The sequence below is a fragment of the Acipenser ruthenus genome, chromosome 44 (assembly GCF_902713425.1).
Source record: "Acipenser ruthenus chromosome 44, fAciRut3.2 maternal haplotype, whole genome shotgun sequence".
Lineage (NCBI taxonomy): Eukaryota > Metazoa > Chordata > Actinopteri > Acipenseriformes > Acipenseridae > Acipenser > Acipenser ruthenus.
In genome coordinates this window covers 4,608,746-4,623,804 of record NC_081232.1, presented here as the reverse complement: position 1 = coordinate 4,623,804, position 15,059 = coordinate 4,608,746, and the positions used below count along the sequence as shown (strand labels likewise).

The window sequence follows — 15,059 nt, the reverse complement described above, 5'->3', positions numbered from 1 at the left end:
GATTCCTCCAAAATTTCCTTTTGTCCTCCACACATTTCAATTGTAAAATGTAATGCCTGCAGCACTTGATATTCCCAGGTGGTCTCCCATCCAAGTACTAACCAAGCCCAACATTGCTTAGCTTCTGAGATCAGACGAGATCAGGCTTATTCAAGGTGGTGTGGCCGCAGGCGATTGCATTTCTGCTTTCATGACTTTTATGTTTAGTGAGCTGGGGGTGATTCCTCCAAAATTTCCTTTTGTCCTCCACACATTTCAATTGTAAAATGTAATTACAAAAATGTAATGCCTGCAGCACTTGATATTCCCAGGTGGTCTCCCATCCAAGTACTAACCAAGCCCAACATTGCTTAGCTTCTGAGATCAGACGAGATCAGGCTTATTCAAGGTGGTGTGGCCGCAGGCGATTGCATTCCTGCTTTCATGACTTTTATGTTTAGTGAGCTGGGGGTGATTCCTCCAAAATTTCCTTTTGTCCTCCACACATTTCAATTGTAAAATGTAATGCCTGCAGCACTTGATATTCCCAGGTGGTCTCCCATCCAAGTACTAACCAAGCCCAACATTGCTTAGCTTCTGAGATCAGACGAGATCAGGCTTATTCAAGGTGGTGTGGCCGCAGGCGATTGCATTTCTGCTTTCATGACTTTTATGTTTAGTGAGCTGGGGGTGATTCCTCCAAAATTTCCTTTTGTCCTCCACACATTTCAATTGTAAAATGTAATGCCTGCAGCACTTGATATTCCCAGGTGGTCTCCCATCCAAGTACTAACCAAACCCAACATTGCTTAGCTTCGGAGATCAGGCTTATTCAAGGTGGTGTGGCCGCAGGCGATTGCATTTCTGCTTTCATGACTTTTATGTTTAGTGAGCTGGGGGTGATTCCTCCAAAATTTCCTTTTGTCCTCCACACATTTCAATTGTAAAATGTAATGCCTGCAGCACTTGATATTCCCAGGTGGTCTCCCATCCAAGTACTAACCAAGCCCAACATTGCTTAGCTTCTGAGATCAGACGAGATCAGGCTTATTCAAGGTGGTGTGGCCGCAGGCGATTGCATTTCTGCTTTCATGACTTTTATGTTTAGTGAGCTGGGGGTGATTCCTCCAAAATTTCCTTTTGTCCTCCACACATTTCAATTGTAAAATGTAATTACAAAAATGTAATGCCTGCAGCACTTGATATTCCCAGGTGGTCTCCCATCCAAGTACTAACCAAGCCCAACATTGCTTAGCTTCTGAGATCAGACGAGATCAGGCTTATTCAAGGTGGTGTGGCCGCAGGCGATTGCATTTCTGCTTTCATGACTTTTATGTTTAGTGAGCTGGGGGTGATTCCTCCAAAATTTCCTTTTGTCCTCCACACATTTCAATTGTAAAATGTAATTACAAAAATGTAATGCCTGCAGCACTTGATATTCCCAGGTGGTCTCCCATCCAAGTACTAACCAAGCCCAACATTGCTTAGCTTCTGAGATCAGACGAGATCAGGCTTATTCAAGGTGGTGTGGCCGCAGGCGATTGCATTTCTGCTTTCATGACTTTTATGTTTAGTGAGCTGGGGGTGATTCCTCCAAAATTTCCTTTTGTCCTCCACACATTTCAATTGTAAAATGTAATGCCTGCAGCACTTGATATTCCCAGGTGGTCTCCCATCCAAGTACTAACCAAGCCCAACATTGCTTAGCTTCCGAGATCAGACGAGATCAGGCTTATTCAAGGTGGTGTGGCCGCAGGCGATTGCATTTCTGCTTTCATGACTTTTATGTTTAGTGAGCTGGGGGTGATTCCTCCAAAATTTCCTTTTGTCGTCCACACATTTCAATTGTAAAATGTAATGCCTGCAGCACTTGATATTCCCAGGTGGTCTCCCATCCAAGTACTAACCAAGCCCAACATTGCTTAGCTTCTGAGATCAGACGAGATCAGGCTTATTCAAGGTGGTGTGGCCGCAGGCGATTGCATTTCTGCTTTCATGACTTTTATGTTTAGTGAGCTGGGGGTGATTCCTCCAAAATTTCCTTTTGTCCTCCACACATTTCAATTGTAAAATGTAATTACAAAAATGTAATGCCTGCAGCACTTGATATTCCCAGGTAGTCTCCCATCCAAGTACTAACCAAGCCCAACATTGCTTAGCTTCTGAGATCAGACGAGATCAGGCTTATTCAAGGTGGTGTGGCCGCAGGCGATTGCATTTCTGCTTTCATGACTTTTATGTTTAGTGAGCTGGGGGTGATTCCTTCAAAATTTCCTTTTGTCCTCCACACATTTCAATTGTAAAATGTAATGCCTGCAGCACTTGATATTCCCAGGTGGTCTCCCATCCAAGTACTAACCAAGCCCAACACTGCTTAGCTTCTGAGATCAGACGAGATCAGGCTTATTCAAGGTGGTGTGGCCGCAGGCGATTGCATTTCTGCTTTCATGACTTTTATGTTTAGTGAGCTGGGGGTGATTCCTCCAAAATTTCCTTTTGTCCTCCACACATTTCAATTGTAAAATGTAATGCCTGCAGCACTTGATATTCCCAGGTGGTCTCCCATCCAAGTACTAACCAAGCCCAACACTGCTTAGCTTCTGAGATCAGACGAGATCAGGCTTATTCAAGGTGGTGTGGCCGCAGGCGATTGCATTTCTGCTTTCATGACTTTTATGTTTAGGGAGCTGGGGGTGATTCCTCCAAAATTTCCTTTTATCCTCCACACATTTCAATTGTAAAATGTAATGCCTGCAGCAGTTGATATTCCCAGGTGGTCTCCCATCCAAGTACTAACCAAGCCCAACATTGCTTAGCTTCTGAGATCAGACGAGATCAGGCTTATTCAAGGTGGTGTGGCCGCAGGCGATTGCATTTCTGCTTTCATGACTTTTATGTTAAGTGAGCTGGGGGTGATTCCTCCAAAATTTCCTTTTGTCCTCCACACATTTCAATTGTAAAATGTAATTACAAAAATGTAATGCCTGCAGCACTTGATATTCCCAGGTGGTCTCCCATCAAAGTACTAACCAAGCCCAACATTGCTTAGCTTCTGAGATCAGGCTTATTCAAGGTGGTGTGGCCGCAGGCGATTGCAGTTCTGCTTTCATGACTTTTATGTTTAGTGAGCTGGGGGTGATTCCTCCAAAATTTCCTTTTGTCCTCCACACATTTCAATTGTAAAATGTAATGCCTGCAGCACTTGAAATTCCCAGGTGGTCTCCCATCCAAGTACTAACCAAGCCCAACATTGCTTAGCTTCTGAGATCAGGCTTATTCAAGGTGGTGTGGCCGCAGGCAATTGCATTGCTGCTTTCATGACTTTTATGTTTAGTGAGCTGGGGGTGATTCCTCCAAAATTTCCTTTTGGCCTAAACACATTTCAATTGTAAAATGTAATGCCTGCAGCACTTGATATTCCCAGGTGGTCTCCCATCCAAGTACTAACCAAGCCCAACATTGCTTAGCTTCTGAGATCAGACTTATTCAAGGTGGTGTGGCCGCAGGCGATTGCATTTCTTCTTTCATGACTTTTATGTTTAGTGAGCTGGGGGTGATTCCTCCAAAATTTCCTTTTGTCCTCCACACATTTCAATTGTAAAATGTAATGCCTGCAGCACTTGATATTCCCAGGTGGTCTCCCATCCAAGTACTAACCAAGCCCAACATTGCTTAGCTTCTGAGATCAGACGAGATCAGGCTTATTCAAGGTGGTGTGGCCGCAAGCGATTGCATTTCTGCTTTCATGACTTTTATGTTTAGTGAGCTGGGGGTGATTCCTCCAAAATTTCCTTTTGTCCTCCACACATTTCAATTGTAAAATGTAATGCCTGCAGCACTTGATATTCCCAGGTGGTCTCACATCCAAGTACTAACCAAGCCCAAAATTATGACTTTTATGTTTAGTGAGCTGGTGGTGATTCCTCCAAAATTTCCTTTTGTCCTCCACACATTTCAATTGTAAAATGTAATTACAAAAATGTAATGCCTGCAGCACTTGATATTCCCAGGTGGTCTACCATCCAAGTACTAAGCAAGCCCCAACATTGCTTAGCTTCTGAGATCAGACGAGATGAGGCGAGATCAGGCTTATTCAAGGTGGTGTGGCCGCAGGCGATTGCATTTCTGCTTTCATGACTTTTATGTTTAGTGAGCTGGGGGTGATTCCTCCAAAATTTCCTTTTGTCCTCCACACATTTCAATTGTAAAATGTAATGCCTGCAGCACTTGATATTCCCAGGTGGCCTCCCATCCAAGTATCAACCAAGCCCAACGTTGCTTAGCTTCTGAGATCAGGCTTATTCAAGGTGGTGTGGCCGCAGGCGATTGCATTTCTGCTTTCATGACTTTTATGTTTAGTGAGCTGGGGGTGATTCCTCCAAAATTTCCTTTTGTCATCCACACATTTCAATTGTAAAATGTAATGCCTGCAGCACTTGATATTCCCAGGTGGTCTCCCATCCAAGTACTAACCAAGCCCAACATTGCTTAGCTTCTGAGATCAGGCTTATTCAAGGTGGTGTGGCCGCAGGCGATTGCATTTCTGCTTTCATGACTTTTATGTTTAGTGAGCTGGGGGTGATTCCTCCAAAATTTCCTTTTGTCCTCCACACATTTCAATTGTAAAATGTAATGCCTGCAGCACTTGATATTCCCAGGTGGTCTCACATCCAAGTACTAACCAAGCCCAAAATTATGACTTTTATGTTTAGTGAGCTGGTGGTGATTCCTCCAAAATTTCCTTTTGTCCTCCACACATTTCAATTGTAAAATGTAATTACAAAAATGTAATGCCTGCAGCACTTGATATTCCCAGGTGGTCTCCCATCCAAGTACTAACCAAGCCCAACATTGCTTAGCTTCTGAGATCAGGCTTATTCAAGGTGGTGTGGCCGCAGGCGATTGTATTTCTGCTTTCATGACTTTTATGTTTAGTGAGCTGGGGGTGATTCCTCCAAAATTTCCTTTTGTCCTCCACACATTTCAATTGTAAAATGTAATGCCTGCAGCACTTGATATTCCCAGGAGGTCTCCCATCCAAGTACTGACCAAGCCCAACATTGCTTAGTTTCTGAGATCACCCCCAGCTCACTAAACATAAAAGTCATGAAAGCAGAAATGCAATCGCCTGCGGCCACACCACCTTGAATAAGCCTGATCTCGTCTGATCTCAGAAGCTAAGCAGTGTTGGGCTTGGTTACTACTTGAATGGGAGACCACCTGGGAATATCAAGTGCTGCAGGCATTACATTTTTGTAATTACATTTTACAATTGAAATGTGTGGAGGACAAAAGGAAATTTTGGAGGAATCACCCCCAGCTCCCTAAACATAAAAGTCATAAAAGCAGAAATGCAATCGCCTGCGGCCACACCACCTTGAATAAGCCTGATCTCGTCTGATCTCAGAAGCTAAGCAATGTTGGGCTTGGTTAGTACTTGGATGGGAGACCACCTGGGAATATCAAGTGCTGCAGGCATTACATTTTTGTAATTACATTTTACAATTGAAATGTGTGGAGGACAAAAGGAAATTTTGGAGGAATCACCCCCAGCTCACTAAACATAAAAGTCATGAAAGCAGAAATGCAATCGCCTGCGGCCACACCACCTTGAATAAGCCTGATCTCAGAAGCTAAGCAATGTTGGGCTTGGTTAGTACTTGGATGGGAGACCACCTGGGAATATCAAGTGCTGCAGGCATTACATTTTACAATTGAAATGTGTGGAGGACAAAAGGAAATTTTGGAGGAATCACCCCCAGCTCACTAAACATAAAAGTCATGAAAGCAGAAATGCAATCGCCTGCGGCCACACCACCTTGAATAAGCCTGATCTCGTCTGATCTCAGAAGCTAAGCAATGTTGGGCTTGGTTAGTACTTGGATGGGAGACCACCTGGGAATATCAAGTGCTGCAGGCATTACATTTTTGTAATTACATTTTACAATTGAAATGTGTGGAGGACAAAAGGAAATTTTGGAGGAATCACCCCCAGCTCACTAAACATAAAAGTCATGAAAGCAGAAATGCAATCGCCTGCGGCCACACCACCTTGAATAAGCCTGATCTCAGAAGCTAAGCAATGTTGGGCTTGGTTAGTACTTGGATGGGAGACCACCTGGGAATATCAAGTGCTGCAGGCATTACATTTTTGTAATTACATTTTACAATTGAAATGTGTGGAGGCCAAAAGGAAATTTTGGAGGAATCACCCCCAGCTCACTAAACATAAAAGTCATGAAAGCAGAAATGCAATCGCCTGCGGCCACACCACCTTGAATAAGCCTGATCTCGCCTGATCTCAGAAGCTAAGCAATGTTGGGCTTGGTTAGTACTTGGATGGGAGACCACCTGGGAATATCAAGTGCTGCAGGCATTACATTTTACAATTGAAATGTGTGGAGGACAAAAGGAAATTTTGGAGGAATCACCCCCAGCTCACTAAACATAAAAGTCATGAAAGCAGAAATGCAATCGCCTGCGGCCACACCACCTTGAATAAGCCTGATCTCGTCTGATCTCAGAAGCTAAGCAATGTGGGGCTTGGTTAGTACTTGGATGGGAGACCACCTGGGAATATCAAGTGCTGCAGGCATTACATTTTACAATTGAAATGTGTGGAGGACAAAAGGAAATTTTGGAGGAATCACCCCCAGCTCACTAAACATAAAAGTCATGAAAGCAGAAATGCAATCGCCTGCGGCCACACCACCTTGAATAAGCCTGATCTCGTCTTATCTCAGAAGCTAAGCAATGTTGGGCTTGGTTAGTACTTGGATGGGAGACCACCTGGGAATATCAAGTGCTGCAGGCATTTCATTTTACAATTGAAATGTGTGGAGGACAAAAGGATATTTTGGAGGAATCACCCCCAGCTCCCTAAACATAAAAGTCATGAAAGCAGAAATGCAATCGCCTGCGGCCACACCACCTTGAATAAGACTGATCTCGTCTGATCTCAGAAGCTAAGCAATGTTGGGCTTGATTAGTACTCGGATGGGAGACCACCTGGGACTATCAAGTCCTGCAGGCATTACCTTTTACAATTGAAATGTGTGGAGGACAAAAGGAAATTTTGGAGGAATCACCCCCAGCTCACTAAACATAAAAGTCATGAAAGCAGAAATGCAATCGTCTGCGGCCACACCACCTTGAATAAGCCTGATCTCGTCTGATCTCAAAAGCTAAGCAATGTTGGGCTTGGTTAGTACTTGGATGGGAGACCACCTGGGAATATCAAGTGCTGCAGGCATTACATTTTACAATTGAAATGTGTGGAGGACAAAAGGAAATTTTGGAGGAATCACCCCCAGCTCACTAAACATAAAAGTCATGAAAGCAGAAATGCAATCGCCTGCGGCCACACCACCTTGAATAAGCCTGATCTCGTCTGATCTCAGAAGCTAAGCAATGTTGGGCTTGGTTAGTACTTGGATGGGAGACCACCTGGGAATATCAAGTGCTGCAGGCATTACATTTTACAATTGAAATGTGTGGAGGACAAAAGGAAATTTTGGAGGAATCACCCCCAGCTCCCTAAACATAAAAGTCATGAAAGCAGAAATGCAATCGCCTGCGGCCACACCACCTTGAATAAGCCTGATCTCAGAAGCTAAGCAATGTTGGGCTTGGTTAGTACTTGGATGGGAGACCACCTGGGAATATCAAGTGCTGCAGGCATTACATTTTACAATTGAAATGTGTGGAGGACAAAAGGAAATTTTAGAGGAATCACCCCCAGCTCACTAAACATAAAAGTCATGAAAGCAGAAATGCAATCGCCTGTGGCCACACCACCTTGAATAAGCCTGATCTCGTCTGATCTCAGAAGCTAAGCAATGTTGGGCTTGGTTAGTACTTGGATGGGAGACCACCTGGGAATATCAAGTGCTGCAGGCATTACATTTTACAATTGAAATGTGTGGAGGACAAAAGGAAATTTTGGAGGAATCACCCCCAGCTCCCTAAACATAAAAGTCATGAAAGCAGAAATGCAATCGCCTGCGGCCACACCACCTTGAATAAGCCTGATCTCAGAAGCTAAGCAATGTTGGGCTTGGTTAGTACTTGGATGGGAGACCACCTGGGAATATCAAGTGCTGCAGGCATTACATTTTTGTAATTACATTTTACAATTGAAATATGTGGAGGACAAAATGAAATTTTGGAGGAATCACCCCCAGCTCACTAAACATAAAAGTCATGAAAGCAGAAATGCAATCGCCTGTGGCCACACCACCTTGAATAAGCCTGATCTCGTCTGATCTCAGTAGCTAAGCAATGTTGGGCTTGGTTAGTACTTGGATGGGAGACCACCTGGGAATATCAAGTGCTGCAGGCATTACATTTTTGTAATTACATTTTACAATTGAAATGTGTGGAGGACAAAAGGAAATTTTGGAGGAATCACCCCCAGCTCCCTAAACATAAAAGTCATGAAAGCAGAAATGCAATCGCCTGCGGCCACACCACCTTGAATAAGCCTGATCTCGTCTGATCTCAGAAGCTAAGCAGTGTTGGGCTTGGTTAGTACTTGGATGGGAGACCATCTGGGAATATCAAGTTGTGCAGGCATTACATTTTACAATTGAAATGTGTGGAGGACAAAAGGAAATTTTGGAGGAATCACCCCCAGCTCACTAAACATAAAAGTCATGAAAGCAGAAATGCAAACGCCTGCGGCCACACCACCTTGAATAAGCCTGATCTCGTCTGATCTCAGAAGCTAAGCAATGTTGGGCTTGTTTAGTACTTGGATGGGAGACCACCTGGGAATATCAAGTGCTGCAGGCCTTACATTTTACAATTGAAATGTGTGGAGGACAAAAGGAAATTTTGGAGGAATCACCCCCAGCTCCCTAAACATAAAAGTCATGAAAGCAGAAATGCAATCGCCTGCGGCCACACCACCTTGAATAAGCCTGATCTCAGAAGCTAAGCAATGTTGGGCTTGGTTAGTACTTGGATGGGATACCACCTGGGAATATCAAGTGCTGCAGGCATTACATTTTACAATTGAAATGTGTGGAGGCCAAAGGGAAATTTTGGAGGAATCACCCCCAGCTCCCTAAACATAAAAGTCATGAAAGCAGAAATGCAATCGCCTGCGGCCACACCACCTTGAATAAGCCTGATCTCAGAAGCTAATCAATGTTGGGCTTGGTTAGTACTTGGATGGGAGACCACCTGTGAATATCAAGTGCTGCAGGCATTACATTTTTGTAATTACATTTTACAATTGAAATGTGTGGAGGACAAAAGGAAATTTTGGAGGAATCACCCCCAGCTCACTAAACATAAAAGTCATGAAAGCAGAAATGCAATCGCCTGCGGCCACACCACCTTGAATAAGCCTGATCTCGTCTGATCTCAGAAGCTAAGCAATGTTGGGCTTGGTTAGTACTTGGATGGGAGACCACCTGGGAATATCAAGTGCTGCAGGCATTACATTTTACAATTGAAATGTGTGGAGGACAAAAGGAAATTTTGGAGGAATCACCCCCAGCTCACTAAACATAAAAGTCATGAAAGCAGAAATGCAATCGCCTGCGGCCACACCACCTTGAATAAGCCTGATCTCAGAAGCTAAGCAATGTTGGGCTTGGTTAGTACTTGGATGGGAGACCACCTGGGAATATCAAGTGCTGCAGGCATTACATTTTACAATTGAAATGTGTGGAGGACAAAAGGAAATTTTGGAGGAATCACCCCCAGCTCACTAAACATAAAAGTCATGAAAGCAGAAATGCAATCGCCTGCGGCCACACCACCTTGAATAAGCCTGATCTCAGAAGCTAAGCAGTGTTGGGCTTGGTTAGTACTTGGATGGGAGACCACCTGGGAATATCAAGTGCTGCAGGCATTACATTTTACAATTGAAATGTGTGGAGGACAAAAGGAAATTTTGGAGGAATCACCCCCAGCTCACTAAACATAAAAGTCATGAAAGCAGAAATGCAATCGCCTGCGGCCACACCACCTTGAATAAGCCTGATCTCAGAAGCTAAGCAATGTTGGGCTTGGTTAGTACTTGGATGGGAGACCACCTGGGAATATCAAGTGCTGCAGGCATTACATTTTACAATTGAAATGTGTGGAGGACAAAAGGAAATTTTGGAGGAATCACCCCCAGCTCACTAAACATAAAAGTCATGAAAGCAGAAATGCAATCGCCTGCGGCCATACCGCCTTGAATAAGCCTGATCTTGTCTGATCTCAGAAGCTAAGCAGTGTTGGGCTTGGTTAGTACTTGGATGGGAGACCACCTGGGAATATCAAGTGCTGCAGGCATTACATTTTACAATTGAAATGTGTGGAGGACAAAAGGAAATTTTGGAGGAATCACCCCCAGCTCACTAAACATAAAAGTCATGAAAGCAGAAATGCAATCGCCTGCGGCTACACCACCTTGAATAAGCCTGATCTCGTCTGATCTCAGAAGCTAAGCAATGTTGGCCTTGGTTAGTACTTGGATGGGAGACCACCTGGGAATATCAAGTGCTGCAGGCATTACATTTTACAATTGAAATGTGTGAAGGACAAAAGGAAATTTTGGAGGAATCACCCCCAGCTCACTAAACATAAAAGTCATGAAAGCAGAAATGCAATCGCCTGCAGCCACACCACCTTGAATAAGCCTGATCTCGCCTGATCTCAGAAGCTAAGCAATGTTGGGCTTGGTTAGTACTTGGATGGGAGACCACCTGGGAATATCAAGTGCTGCAGGCATTACATTTTACAATTGAAATGTGTGGAGGACAAAAGGAAATTTTGGAGGAATCACCCCCAGCTCACTAAACATAAAAGTCATGAAAGCAGAAATGCAATCGCCTGCGGCCACACCACCTTGAATAAGCCTGATCTCAGAAGCTAAGCAATGTTGGGCTTGGTTAGTACTTGGATGGGAGACCACCTGGGAATATCAAGTGCTGCAGGCATTACATTTTTGTAATTACATTTTACAATTGAAATGTGTGGAGGACAAAAGGAAATTTTGGAGGAATCACCCCCAGCTCCCTAAACATAAAAGTCATGAAAGCAGAAATGCAATCACCTGCGGCCACACCACCTTGTATAAGCCTGATCTCGTCTGATCTCAGAAGCTAAGCAATGTGGGGCTTGGTTAGTACTTGGATGGGAGACCACCTGGGAATATCAAGTGCTGCAGGCATTACATTTTACAATTGAAATGTGTGGAGGACAAAAGGAAATTTTGGAGGAATCACCCCCAGCTCACTAAACATAAAAGTCATGAAAGCAGAAATGCAACCGCCTGCGGCCACACCACCTTGAATAAGCCTGATCTCGTCTGATCTCAGAAGCTAAGCAATGTTGGGCTTGGATAGTACTTGGATGGGAGACCACCTGGGAATATCAAGTGCTGCAGGCGTTACATTTTACAATTGAAATGTGTCGAGGACAAAAGGAAATTTTGGAGGAATCACCCCCAGCTCACTAAACATAAAAGTCATGAAAGCAGAACTGCAATCGCCTGCGGCCACACCACCTTGAATAAGCCTGATCTCGTCAGATCTCAGAAGCTAAGCAATGTTGGGCTTGGTTAGTACTTGGATGGGAGACCACCTGGGAATATCAAGTGCTGCAGGCATTACATTTTACAATTGAAATGTGTGGAGGACAAAAGGAAATTTTGGAGGAATCACCCCCAGCTCACTAAACATAAAAGTCATGAAAGCAGAAATGCAAACGCTTGCGGCCACACCACCTTGGATAAGCCTGATCTCGTCTGGTCTCAGAAGCTAAGCAATGTTGGGCTTGGTTAGTACTTGGATGGGAGACCACCTGGGAATATCAAGTGCTGCAGGCATTACATTTTACAATTGAAATGTGTGGAGGACAAAAGGAAATTTTGGAGGAATCACCCCCAGCTCACTAAACATAAAAGTCATGAAAGCAGAAATGCAATCGCCTGCGGCCACACCACCTTGAATAAGCCTGATCTCGTCTGATCTCAGAAGCTAAGCAATGTAGGGCTTGGTTAATACTTGGATGGGAGACCACCTGGGAATATCAAGTGCTGTAGGCATTTCATTTTTGTAATTACATTTTACAATTGAAATGTGTGGAGGACAAAAGGATATTTTGGAGGAATCACCCCCAGCTCACTAAACATAAAAGTCATGAAAGCAGAAATGCAATCGCCTGCGGCCACACCACCTTGAATAAGCCTGATCTCAGAAGCTATGCAATGTTGGGCTTGGTTAGTACTTGGATGGGAGACCACCTGGGAATATCAAGTGCTGCAGGCATTACATTTTTGTAATTACATTTTACAATTGAAATGTGTGGAGGACAAAAGGAAATTTTGGAGGAATCACCCCCAGCTCACTAAACATAAAAGTCATGAAAGCAGAAATGCAATCGCCTGCGGCCACACCACCTTGAATAAGCCTGATCTCGTCTGGTCTCAGAAGCTAAGCAATGTTGGGCTTGGTTAGTACTTGGATGGGAGACCACCTGGGAATATCAAGTGCTGCAGGCATTACATTTTACAATTGAAATGTGTGGAGGACAAAAGGAAATTTTGGAGGATTCACCCCCAGCTCACTAAACATAAAAGTCATGAAAGCAGAAATGCAATCGCCTGCGGCCACACCACCTTGAATAAGCCTGATCTCGTCTGATCTCAGAAGCTAAGCAATGTAGGGCTTGGTTAATACTTGGATGGGAGACCACCTGGGAATATCAAGTGCTGCAGGCATTACATTTTTGTAATTACATTTTACAATTGAAATGTGTGGAGGACAAAAGGATATTTTGGAGGAATCACCCCCAGCTCACTAAACATAAAAGTCATGAAAGCAGAAATGCAATCGCCTGCGGCCACACCACCTTGAATAAGCCTGATCTCAGAAGCTATGCAATGTTGGGCTTGGTTAGTACTTGAATGGGAGACCACCTGGGAATATCAAGTGCTGCAGGCATTACATTTTTGTAATTACATTTTACAATTGAAATGTGTGGAGGACAAAAGGAAATTTTGGAGGAATCACCCCCAGCTCACTAAACATAAAAGTCATGAAAGCAGAAATGCAATCGCATGCGGCCACACCACCTTGAATAAGCCTGATCTCGTCTGATCTCAGAAGCTAAGCAATGTAGGGCTTGGTTAATACTTGGATGGGAGACCACCTGGGAATATCAAGTGCTGCAGGCATTACATTTTTGTAATTACATTTTACAATTGAAATGTGTGGAGGACAAAAGGATATTTTGGAGGAATCACCCCCAGCTCACTAAACATAAAAGTCATGAAAGCAGAAATGCAATCGCCTGCGGCCACACCACCTTGAATAAGCCTGATCTCAGAAGCTATGCAATGTTGGGCTTGGTTAGTACTTGAATGGGAGACCACCTGGGAATATCAAGTGCTGCAGGCATTACATTTTTGTAATTACATTTTACAATTGAAATGTGTGGAGGACAAAAGGAAATTTTGGAGGAATCACCCCCAGCTCACTAAAAATAAAAGTCATGAAAGCAGAAATGCAATCGCCTGCGGCCACACCACCTTGAATAAGCCTGATCTCGTCTGATCTCAGAAGCTAAGCAATGTTGGGCTTGGTTAGTACTTGGATGGGAGACCACCTGGGAATATCAAGTGCTGCAGGCATTACATTTTTGTAATTACATTTTACAATTGAAATGTGTGGAGGACAAAAGGAAATTTTGGAGGACTCACCCCCAGCTCACTAAACATAAAAGTCATGAAAGCAGAAAAGCAATCGCCTGCGGCCACACCACCTTGAATAAGCCTGATCTCGTCTGATCTCAGAAGCTAAGCAGTGTTGGGCTTGGTTAGTACTTGGATGGGAGACCACCTGGGAATATCAAGTGCTGCAGGCATTACATTTTACAATTGAAATGTGTGGAGGACAAAAGGAAATTTTGGAGGACTCACCCCCAGCTCACTAAACATAAAAGTCATGAAAGCAGAACAGCAATCGCCTGCGGCCACACCACCTTGAATAAGCCTGATCTCGTCTGATCTCAGAAGCTAAGCAATGTTGGGCTTGGTTAGTACTTGGATGGGAGACCACCTGGGAATATCAAGTGCTGCAGGCATTGCATTTTTGTAATTACATTTTACAATTGAAATGTGTGGACAAAAGGAAATTTTGGAGGACTCACCCCCAGCTCACTAAACATAAAAGTCATGAATGCAGAAATGCAATCGCCTGCGGCCACACCACCTTGAATAAGCCTGATCTCGTCTGATCTCAGAAGCTAAGCAATGTTGGGCTTGGTTAGTACTTGGATGGGAGACCACCTGGGAATATCAAGTGCTGCAGGCATTACATTTTTGTAATTACATTTTACAATTGAAATGTGTGGAGGACAAAAGGAAATTTTGGAGGAATCACCCCCAGCTCACTAAACATAAAAGTCATGAAAGCAGTAATGCAATCGCCTGCGGCCACACCACCTTGAATAAGCCTGATCTCGTCTGATCTCAGAAGCTAAGCAATGTTGGGCTTGGTTAGTACTTGGATGGGAGACCACCTGGGAATATTAAGTGCTGCAGGCATTGCATTTTTGTAATTACATTTTACAATTGAAATGTGTGGAGGACAAAAGGAAATTTTGGAGGACTCACCCCCAGCTCACTAAACATAAAAGTCATGAAAGCAGAAATGCAATCGCCTGCGGCCACACCACCTTGAATAAGCCTGATCTCGTCTGATCTCAGAAGCTAAGCAGTGTTTGGCTTGGTTAGTACTTGGATGGGAGACCACCTGGGAATATCAAGTGCTGCAGGCATTACATTTTTGTAATTACATTTTACAATTGAAATGTGTGGAGGACAAAAGGAAATTTTGGAGGACTCACCCCCAGCTCACTAAACATAAAAGTCATGAAAGCAGAAATGCAATCGCCTGCGGCCACACCACCTTGAATAAGCCTGATCTCGTCTGATCTCAGAAGCTAAGCAATGTTGGGCTTGGTTAGTACTTGGATGGGAGACCACCTGGGAATATTAAGTGCTGCAGGCATTACATTTTTGTAATTACATTTTACAATTGAAATGTGTGGAGGACAAAAGGAAATTTTGGAGGACT

The 15,059-nt window shown here is 43.8% G+C and overlaps 40 non-coding genes and 26 pseudogenes across 40 annotated transcripts; 45 read left to right on the top strand and 21 right to left on the bottom strand.

Moving 5' to 3' along the window:
* Positions 1 to 53: 53 nt before the first annotated feature.
* Positions 54 to 172, bottom strand: LOC131718024 (5S ribosomal RNA). Its single transcript, XR_009316918.1, has one exon. It is a non-coding gene; the product is annotated as a 5S ribosomal RNA (ribosomal RNA).
* A 114-nt stretch (positions 173 to 286) lies between these two features.
* LOC131718022 (5S ribosomal RNA) lies at positions 287 to 405 on the bottom strand. Its single transcript, XR_009316916.1, has one exon. It is a non-coding gene; the product is annotated as a 5S ribosomal RNA (ribosomal RNA).
* A 100-nt stretch (positions 406 to 505) lies between these two features.
* Positions 506 to 624, bottom strand: LOC131718021 (5S ribosomal RNA). The gene has a single exon (XR_009316915.1). It is a non-coding gene; the product is annotated as a 5S ribosomal RNA (ribosomal RNA).
* Positions 625 to 724: 100 nt separating this feature from the next.
* Positions 725 to 833, bottom strand: LOC131716320 (5S ribosomal RNA; annotated as a pseudogene).
* Positions 834 to 933: 100 nt separating this feature from the next.
* LOC131718020 (5S ribosomal RNA) lies at positions 934 to 1,052 on the bottom strand. The gene has a single exon (XR_009316914.1). It is a non-coding gene; the product is annotated as a 5S ribosomal RNA (ribosomal RNA).
* Positions 1,053 to 1,166: 114 nt separating this feature from the next.
* LOC131718019 (5S ribosomal RNA) lies at positions 1,167 to 1,285 on the bottom strand. The gene has a single exon (XR_009316913.1). It is a non-coding gene; the product is annotated as a 5S ribosomal RNA (ribosomal RNA).
* A 114-nt stretch (positions 1,286 to 1,399) lies between these two features.
* Positions 1,400 to 1,518, bottom strand: LOC131718018 (5S ribosomal RNA). Its single transcript, XR_009316912.1, has one exon. It is a non-coding gene; the product is annotated as a 5S ribosomal RNA (ribosomal RNA).
* Positions 1,519 to 1,618: 100 nt separating this feature from the next.
* Positions 1,619 to 1,737, bottom strand: LOC131710357 (5S ribosomal RNA). The gene has a single exon (XR_009312229.1). It is a non-coding gene; the product is annotated as a 5S ribosomal RNA (ribosomal RNA).
* Positions 1,738 to 1,837: 100 nt separating this feature from the next.
* LOC131718017 (5S ribosomal RNA) lies at positions 1,838 to 1,956 on the bottom strand. Its single transcript, XR_009316911.1, has one exon. It is a non-coding gene; the product is annotated as a 5S ribosomal RNA (ribosomal RNA).
* A 114-nt stretch (positions 1,957 to 2,070) lies between these two features.
* On the bottom strand, positions 2,071 to 2,189 carry LOC131711076 (5S ribosomal RNA). Its single transcript, XR_009312958.1, has one exon. It is a non-coding gene; the product is annotated as a 5S ribosomal RNA (ribosomal RNA).
* Positions 2,190 to 2,289: 100 nt separating this feature from the next.
* Positions 2,290 to 2,408, bottom strand: LOC131710064 (5S ribosomal RNA). Its single transcript, XR_009311934.1, has one exon. It is a non-coding gene; the product is annotated as a 5S ribosomal RNA (ribosomal RNA).
* Positions 2,409 to 2,508: 100 nt separating this feature from the next.
* On the bottom strand, positions 2,509 to 2,627 carry LOC131710063 (5S ribosomal RNA). Its single transcript, XR_009311933.1, has one exon. It is a non-coding gene; the product is annotated as a 5S ribosomal RNA (ribosomal RNA).
* Positions 2,628 to 2,727: 100 nt separating this feature from the next.
* LOC131712990 (5S ribosomal RNA) lies at positions 2,728 to 2,846 on the bottom strand. The gene has a single exon (XR_009314877.1). It is a non-coding gene; the product is annotated as a 5S ribosomal RNA (ribosomal RNA).
* Positions 2,847 to 2,960: 114 nt separating this feature from the next.
* LOC131715331 (5S ribosomal RNA) lies at positions 2,961 to 3,069 on the bottom strand (annotated as a pseudogene).
* A 100-nt stretch (positions 3,070 to 3,169) lies between these two features.
* LOC131715257 (5S ribosomal RNA) lies at positions 3,170 to 3,278 on the bottom strand (annotated as a pseudogene).
* A 100-nt stretch (positions 3,279 to 3,378) lies between these two features.
* Positions 3,379 to 3,487, bottom strand: LOC131715780 (5S ribosomal RNA; annotated as a pseudogene).
* A 100-nt stretch (positions 3,488 to 3,587) lies between these two features.
* On the bottom strand, positions 3,588 to 3,706 carry LOC131710235 (5S ribosomal RNA). Its single transcript, XR_009312106.1, has one exon. It is a non-coding gene; the product is annotated as a 5S ribosomal RNA (ribosomal RNA).
* A 258-nt stretch (positions 3,707 to 3,964) lies between these two features.
* On the bottom strand, positions 3,965 to 4,094 carry LOC131716019 (5S ribosomal RNA; annotated as a pseudogene).
* A 100-nt stretch (positions 4,095 to 4,194) lies between these two features.
* Positions 4,195 to 4,303, bottom strand: LOC131716464 (5S ribosomal RNA; annotated as a pseudogene).
* Positions 4,304 to 4,403: 100 nt separating this feature from the next.
* Positions 4,404 to 4,512, bottom strand: LOC131715013 (5S ribosomal RNA; annotated as a pseudogene).
* A 258-nt stretch (positions 4,513 to 4,770) lies between these two features.
* On the bottom strand, positions 4,771 to 4,879 carry LOC131715011 (5S ribosomal RNA; annotated as a pseudogene).
* A 226-nt stretch (positions 4,880 to 5,105) lies between these two features.
* LOC131713233 (5S ribosomal RNA) lies at positions 5,106 to 5,224 on the top strand (annotated as a pseudogene).
* A 114-nt stretch (positions 5,225 to 5,338) lies between these two features.
* On the top strand, positions 5,339 to 5,457 carry LOC131718016 (5S ribosomal RNA). Its single transcript, XR_009316910.1, has one exon. It is a non-coding gene; the product is annotated as a 5S ribosomal RNA (ribosomal RNA).
* A 114-nt stretch (positions 5,458 to 5,571) lies between these two features.
* On the top strand, positions 5,572 to 5,680 carry LOC131715010 (5S ribosomal RNA; annotated as a pseudogene).
* A 100-nt stretch (positions 5,681 to 5,780) lies between these two features.
* On the top strand, positions 5,781 to 5,899 carry LOC131718015 (5S ribosomal RNA). The gene has a single exon (XR_009316909.1). It is a non-coding gene; the product is annotated as a 5S ribosomal RNA (ribosomal RNA).
* A 114-nt stretch (positions 5,900 to 6,013) lies between these two features.
* LOC131715009 (5S ribosomal RNA) lies at positions 6,014 to 6,122 on the top strand (annotated as a pseudogene).
* Positions 6,123 to 6,236: 114 nt separating this feature from the next.
* On the top strand, positions 6,237 to 6,355 carry LOC131711618 (5S ribosomal RNA). The gene has a single exon (XR_009313504.1). It is a non-coding gene; the product is annotated as a 5S ribosomal RNA (ribosomal RNA).
* Positions 6,356 to 6,455: 100 nt separating this feature from the next.
* On the top strand, positions 6,456 to 6,574 carry LOC131710286 (5S ribosomal RNA). The gene has a single exon (XR_009312158.1). It is a non-coding gene; the product is annotated as a 5S ribosomal RNA (ribosomal RNA).
* A 100-nt stretch (positions 6,575 to 6,674) lies between these two features.
* LOC131713183 (5S ribosomal RNA) lies at positions 6,675 to 6,793 on the top strand. Its single transcript, XR_009315067.1, has one exon. It is a non-coding gene; the product is annotated as a 5S ribosomal RNA (ribosomal RNA).
* A 100-nt stretch (positions 6,794 to 6,893) lies between these two features.
* LOC131714330 (5S ribosomal RNA) lies at positions 6,894 to 7,012 on the top strand (annotated as a pseudogene).
* Positions 7,013 to 7,112: 100 nt separating this feature from the next.
* LOC131712165 (5S ribosomal RNA) lies at positions 7,113 to 7,231 on the top strand. Its single transcript, XR_009314056.1, has one exon. It is a non-coding gene; the product is annotated as a 5S ribosomal RNA (ribosomal RNA).
* Positions 7,232 to 7,331: 100 nt separating this feature from the next.
* LOC131718014 (5S ribosomal RNA) lies at positions 7,332 to 7,450 on the top strand. Its single transcript, XR_009316908.1, has one exon. It is a non-coding gene; the product is annotated as a 5S ribosomal RNA (ribosomal RNA).
* Positions 7,451 to 7,550: 100 nt separating this feature from the next.
* Positions 7,551 to 7,659, top strand: LOC131715008 (5S ribosomal RNA; annotated as a pseudogene).
* A 100-nt stretch (positions 7,660 to 7,759) lies between these two features.
* Positions 7,760 to 7,878, top strand: LOC131710146 (5S ribosomal RNA). The gene has a single exon (XR_009312015.1). It is a non-coding gene; the product is annotated as a 5S ribosomal RNA (ribosomal RNA).
* Positions 7,879 to 7,978: 100 nt separating this feature from the next.
* LOC131715007 (5S ribosomal RNA) lies at positions 7,979 to 8,087 on the top strand (annotated as a pseudogene).
* Positions 8,088 to 8,201: 114 nt separating this feature from the next.
* LOC131711316 (5S ribosomal RNA) lies at positions 8,202 to 8,320 on the top strand. The gene has a single exon (XR_009313200.1). It is a non-coding gene; the product is annotated as a 5S ribosomal RNA (ribosomal RNA).
* A 114-nt stretch (positions 8,321 to 8,434) lies between these two features.
* Positions 8,435 to 8,553, top strand: LOC131714065 (5S ribosomal RNA; annotated as a pseudogene).
* A 100-nt stretch (positions 8,554 to 8,653) lies between these two features.
* Positions 8,654 to 8,772, top strand: LOC131718558 (5S ribosomal RNA). Its single transcript, XR_009317456.1, has one exon. It is a non-coding gene; the product is annotated as a 5S ribosomal RNA (ribosomal RNA).
* Positions 8,773 to 8,872: 100 nt separating this feature from the next.
* On the top strand, positions 8,873 to 8,981 carry LOC131715510 (5S ribosomal RNA; annotated as a pseudogene).
* Positions 8,982 to 9,081: 100 nt separating this feature from the next.
* On the top strand, positions 9,082 to 9,190 carry LOC131716138 (5S ribosomal RNA; annotated as a pseudogene).
* Positions 9,191 to 9,304: 114 nt separating this feature from the next.
* LOC131718013 (5S ribosomal RNA) lies at positions 9,305 to 9,423 on the top strand. The gene has a single exon (XR_009316907.1). It is a non-coding gene; the product is annotated as a 5S ribosomal RNA (ribosomal RNA).
* Positions 9,424 to 9,523: 100 nt separating this feature from the next.
* On the top strand, positions 9,524 to 9,632 carry LOC131715005 (5S ribosomal RNA; annotated as a pseudogene).
* Positions 9,633 to 9,732: 100 nt separating this feature from the next.
* On the top strand, positions 9,733 to 9,841 carry LOC131715413 (5S ribosomal RNA; annotated as a pseudogene).
* Positions 9,842 to 9,941: 100 nt separating this feature from the next.
* Positions 9,942 to 10,050, top strand: LOC131715004 (5S ribosomal RNA; annotated as a pseudogene).
* A 100-nt stretch (positions 10,051 to 10,150) lies between these two features.
* LOC131711179 (5S ribosomal RNA) lies at positions 10,151 to 10,269 on the top strand. The gene has a single exon (XR_009313061.1). It is a non-coding gene; the product is annotated as a 5S ribosomal RNA (ribosomal RNA).
* A 100-nt stretch (positions 10,270 to 10,369) lies between these two features.
* On the top strand, positions 10,370 to 10,488 carry LOC131712920 (5S ribosomal RNA). The gene has a single exon (XR_009314808.1). It is a non-coding gene; the product is annotated as a 5S ribosomal RNA (ribosomal RNA).
* Positions 10,489 to 10,588: 100 nt separating this feature from the next.
* On the top strand, positions 10,589 to 10,707 carry LOC131711949 (5S ribosomal RNA). Its single transcript, XR_009313838.1, has one exon. It is a non-coding gene; the product is annotated as a 5S ribosomal RNA (ribosomal RNA).
* Positions 10,708 to 10,807: 100 nt separating this feature from the next.
* On the top strand, positions 10,808 to 10,916 carry LOC131715003 (5S ribosomal RNA; annotated as a pseudogene).
* A 114-nt stretch (positions 10,917 to 11,030) lies between these two features.
* LOC131712647 (5S ribosomal RNA) lies at positions 11,031 to 11,149 on the top strand. Its single transcript, XR_009314538.1, has one exon. It is a non-coding gene; the product is annotated as a 5S ribosomal RNA (ribosomal RNA).
* Positions 11,150 to 11,249: 100 nt separating this feature from the next.
* LOC131709940 (5S ribosomal RNA) lies at positions 11,250 to 11,368 on the top strand. The gene has a single exon (XR_009311804.1). It is a non-coding gene; the product is annotated as a 5S ribosomal RNA (ribosomal RNA).
* A 100-nt stretch (positions 11,369 to 11,468) lies between these two features.
* LOC131719104 (5S ribosomal RNA) lies at positions 11,469 to 11,587 on the top strand. The gene has a single exon (XR_009318000.1). It is a non-coding gene; the product is annotated as a 5S ribosomal RNA (ribosomal RNA).
* Positions 11,588 to 11,687: 100 nt separating this feature from the next.
* LOC131712134 (5S ribosomal RNA) lies at positions 11,688 to 11,806 on the top strand. The gene has a single exon (XR_009314024.1). It is a non-coding gene; the product is annotated as a 5S ribosomal RNA (ribosomal RNA).
* Positions 11,807 to 11,906: 100 nt separating this feature from the next.
* On the top strand, positions 11,907 to 12,025 carry LOC131713220 (5S ribosomal RNA; annotated as a pseudogene).
* Positions 12,026 to 12,139: 114 nt separating this feature from the next.
* Positions 12,140 to 12,248, top strand: LOC131716102 (5S ribosomal RNA; annotated as a pseudogene).
* A 114-nt stretch (positions 12,249 to 12,362) lies between these two features.
* LOC131710866 (5S ribosomal RNA) lies at positions 12,363 to 12,481 on the top strand. The gene has a single exon (XR_009312748.1). It is a non-coding gene; the product is annotated as a 5S ribosomal RNA (ribosomal RNA).
* A 100-nt stretch (positions 12,482 to 12,581) lies between these two features.
* LOC131711981 (5S ribosomal RNA) lies at positions 12,582 to 12,700 on the top strand. Its single transcript, XR_009313870.1, has one exon. It is a non-coding gene; the product is annotated as a 5S ribosomal RNA (ribosomal RNA).
* Positions 12,701 to 12,814: 114 nt separating this feature from the next.
* On the top strand, positions 12,815 to 12,923 carry LOC131716282 (5S ribosomal RNA; annotated as a pseudogene).
* Positions 12,924 to 13,037: 114 nt separating this feature from the next.
* LOC131713281 (5S ribosomal RNA) lies at positions 13,038 to 13,156 on the top strand (annotated as a pseudogene).
* Positions 13,157 to 13,270: 114 nt separating this feature from the next.
* On the top strand, positions 13,271 to 13,379 carry LOC131716281 (5S ribosomal RNA; annotated as a pseudogene).
* Positions 13,380 to 13,493: 114 nt separating this feature from the next.
* On the top strand, positions 13,494 to 13,612 carry LOC131718011 (5S ribosomal RNA). The gene has a single exon (XR_009316905.1). It is a non-coding gene; the product is annotated as a 5S ribosomal RNA (ribosomal RNA).
* Positions 13,613 to 13,726: 114 nt separating this feature from the next.
* Positions 13,727 to 13,845, top strand: LOC131710062 (5S ribosomal RNA). The gene has a single exon (XR_009311932.1). It is a non-coding gene; the product is annotated as a 5S ribosomal RNA (ribosomal RNA).
* A 100-nt stretch (positions 13,846 to 13,945) lies between these two features.
* On the top strand, positions 13,946 to 14,064 carry LOC131718010 (5S ribosomal RNA). The gene has a single exon (XR_009316904.1). It is a non-coding gene; the product is annotated as a 5S ribosomal RNA (ribosomal RNA).
* Positions 14,065 to 14,175: 111 nt separating this feature from the next.
* LOC131718009 (5S ribosomal RNA) lies at positions 14,176 to 14,294 on the top strand. Its single transcript, XR_009316903.1, has one exon. It is a non-coding gene; the product is annotated as a 5S ribosomal RNA (ribosomal RNA).
* A 114-nt stretch (positions 14,295 to 14,408) lies between these two features.
* Positions 14,409 to 14,527, top strand: LOC131710948 (5S ribosomal RNA). The gene has a single exon (XR_009312830.1). It is a non-coding gene; the product is annotated as a 5S ribosomal RNA (ribosomal RNA).
* Positions 14,528 to 14,641: 114 nt separating this feature from the next.
* On the top strand, positions 14,642 to 14,760 carry LOC131713081 (5S ribosomal RNA). Its single transcript, XR_009314969.1, has one exon. It is a non-coding gene; the product is annotated as a 5S ribosomal RNA (ribosomal RNA).
* Positions 14,761 to 14,874: 114 nt separating this feature from the next.
* Positions 14,875 to 14,993, top strand: LOC131710947 (5S ribosomal RNA). The gene has a single exon (XR_009312829.1). It is a non-coding gene; the product is annotated as a 5S ribosomal RNA (ribosomal RNA).
* The last annotated feature ends 66 nt before the right edge of the window (positions 14,994 to 15,059 follow it).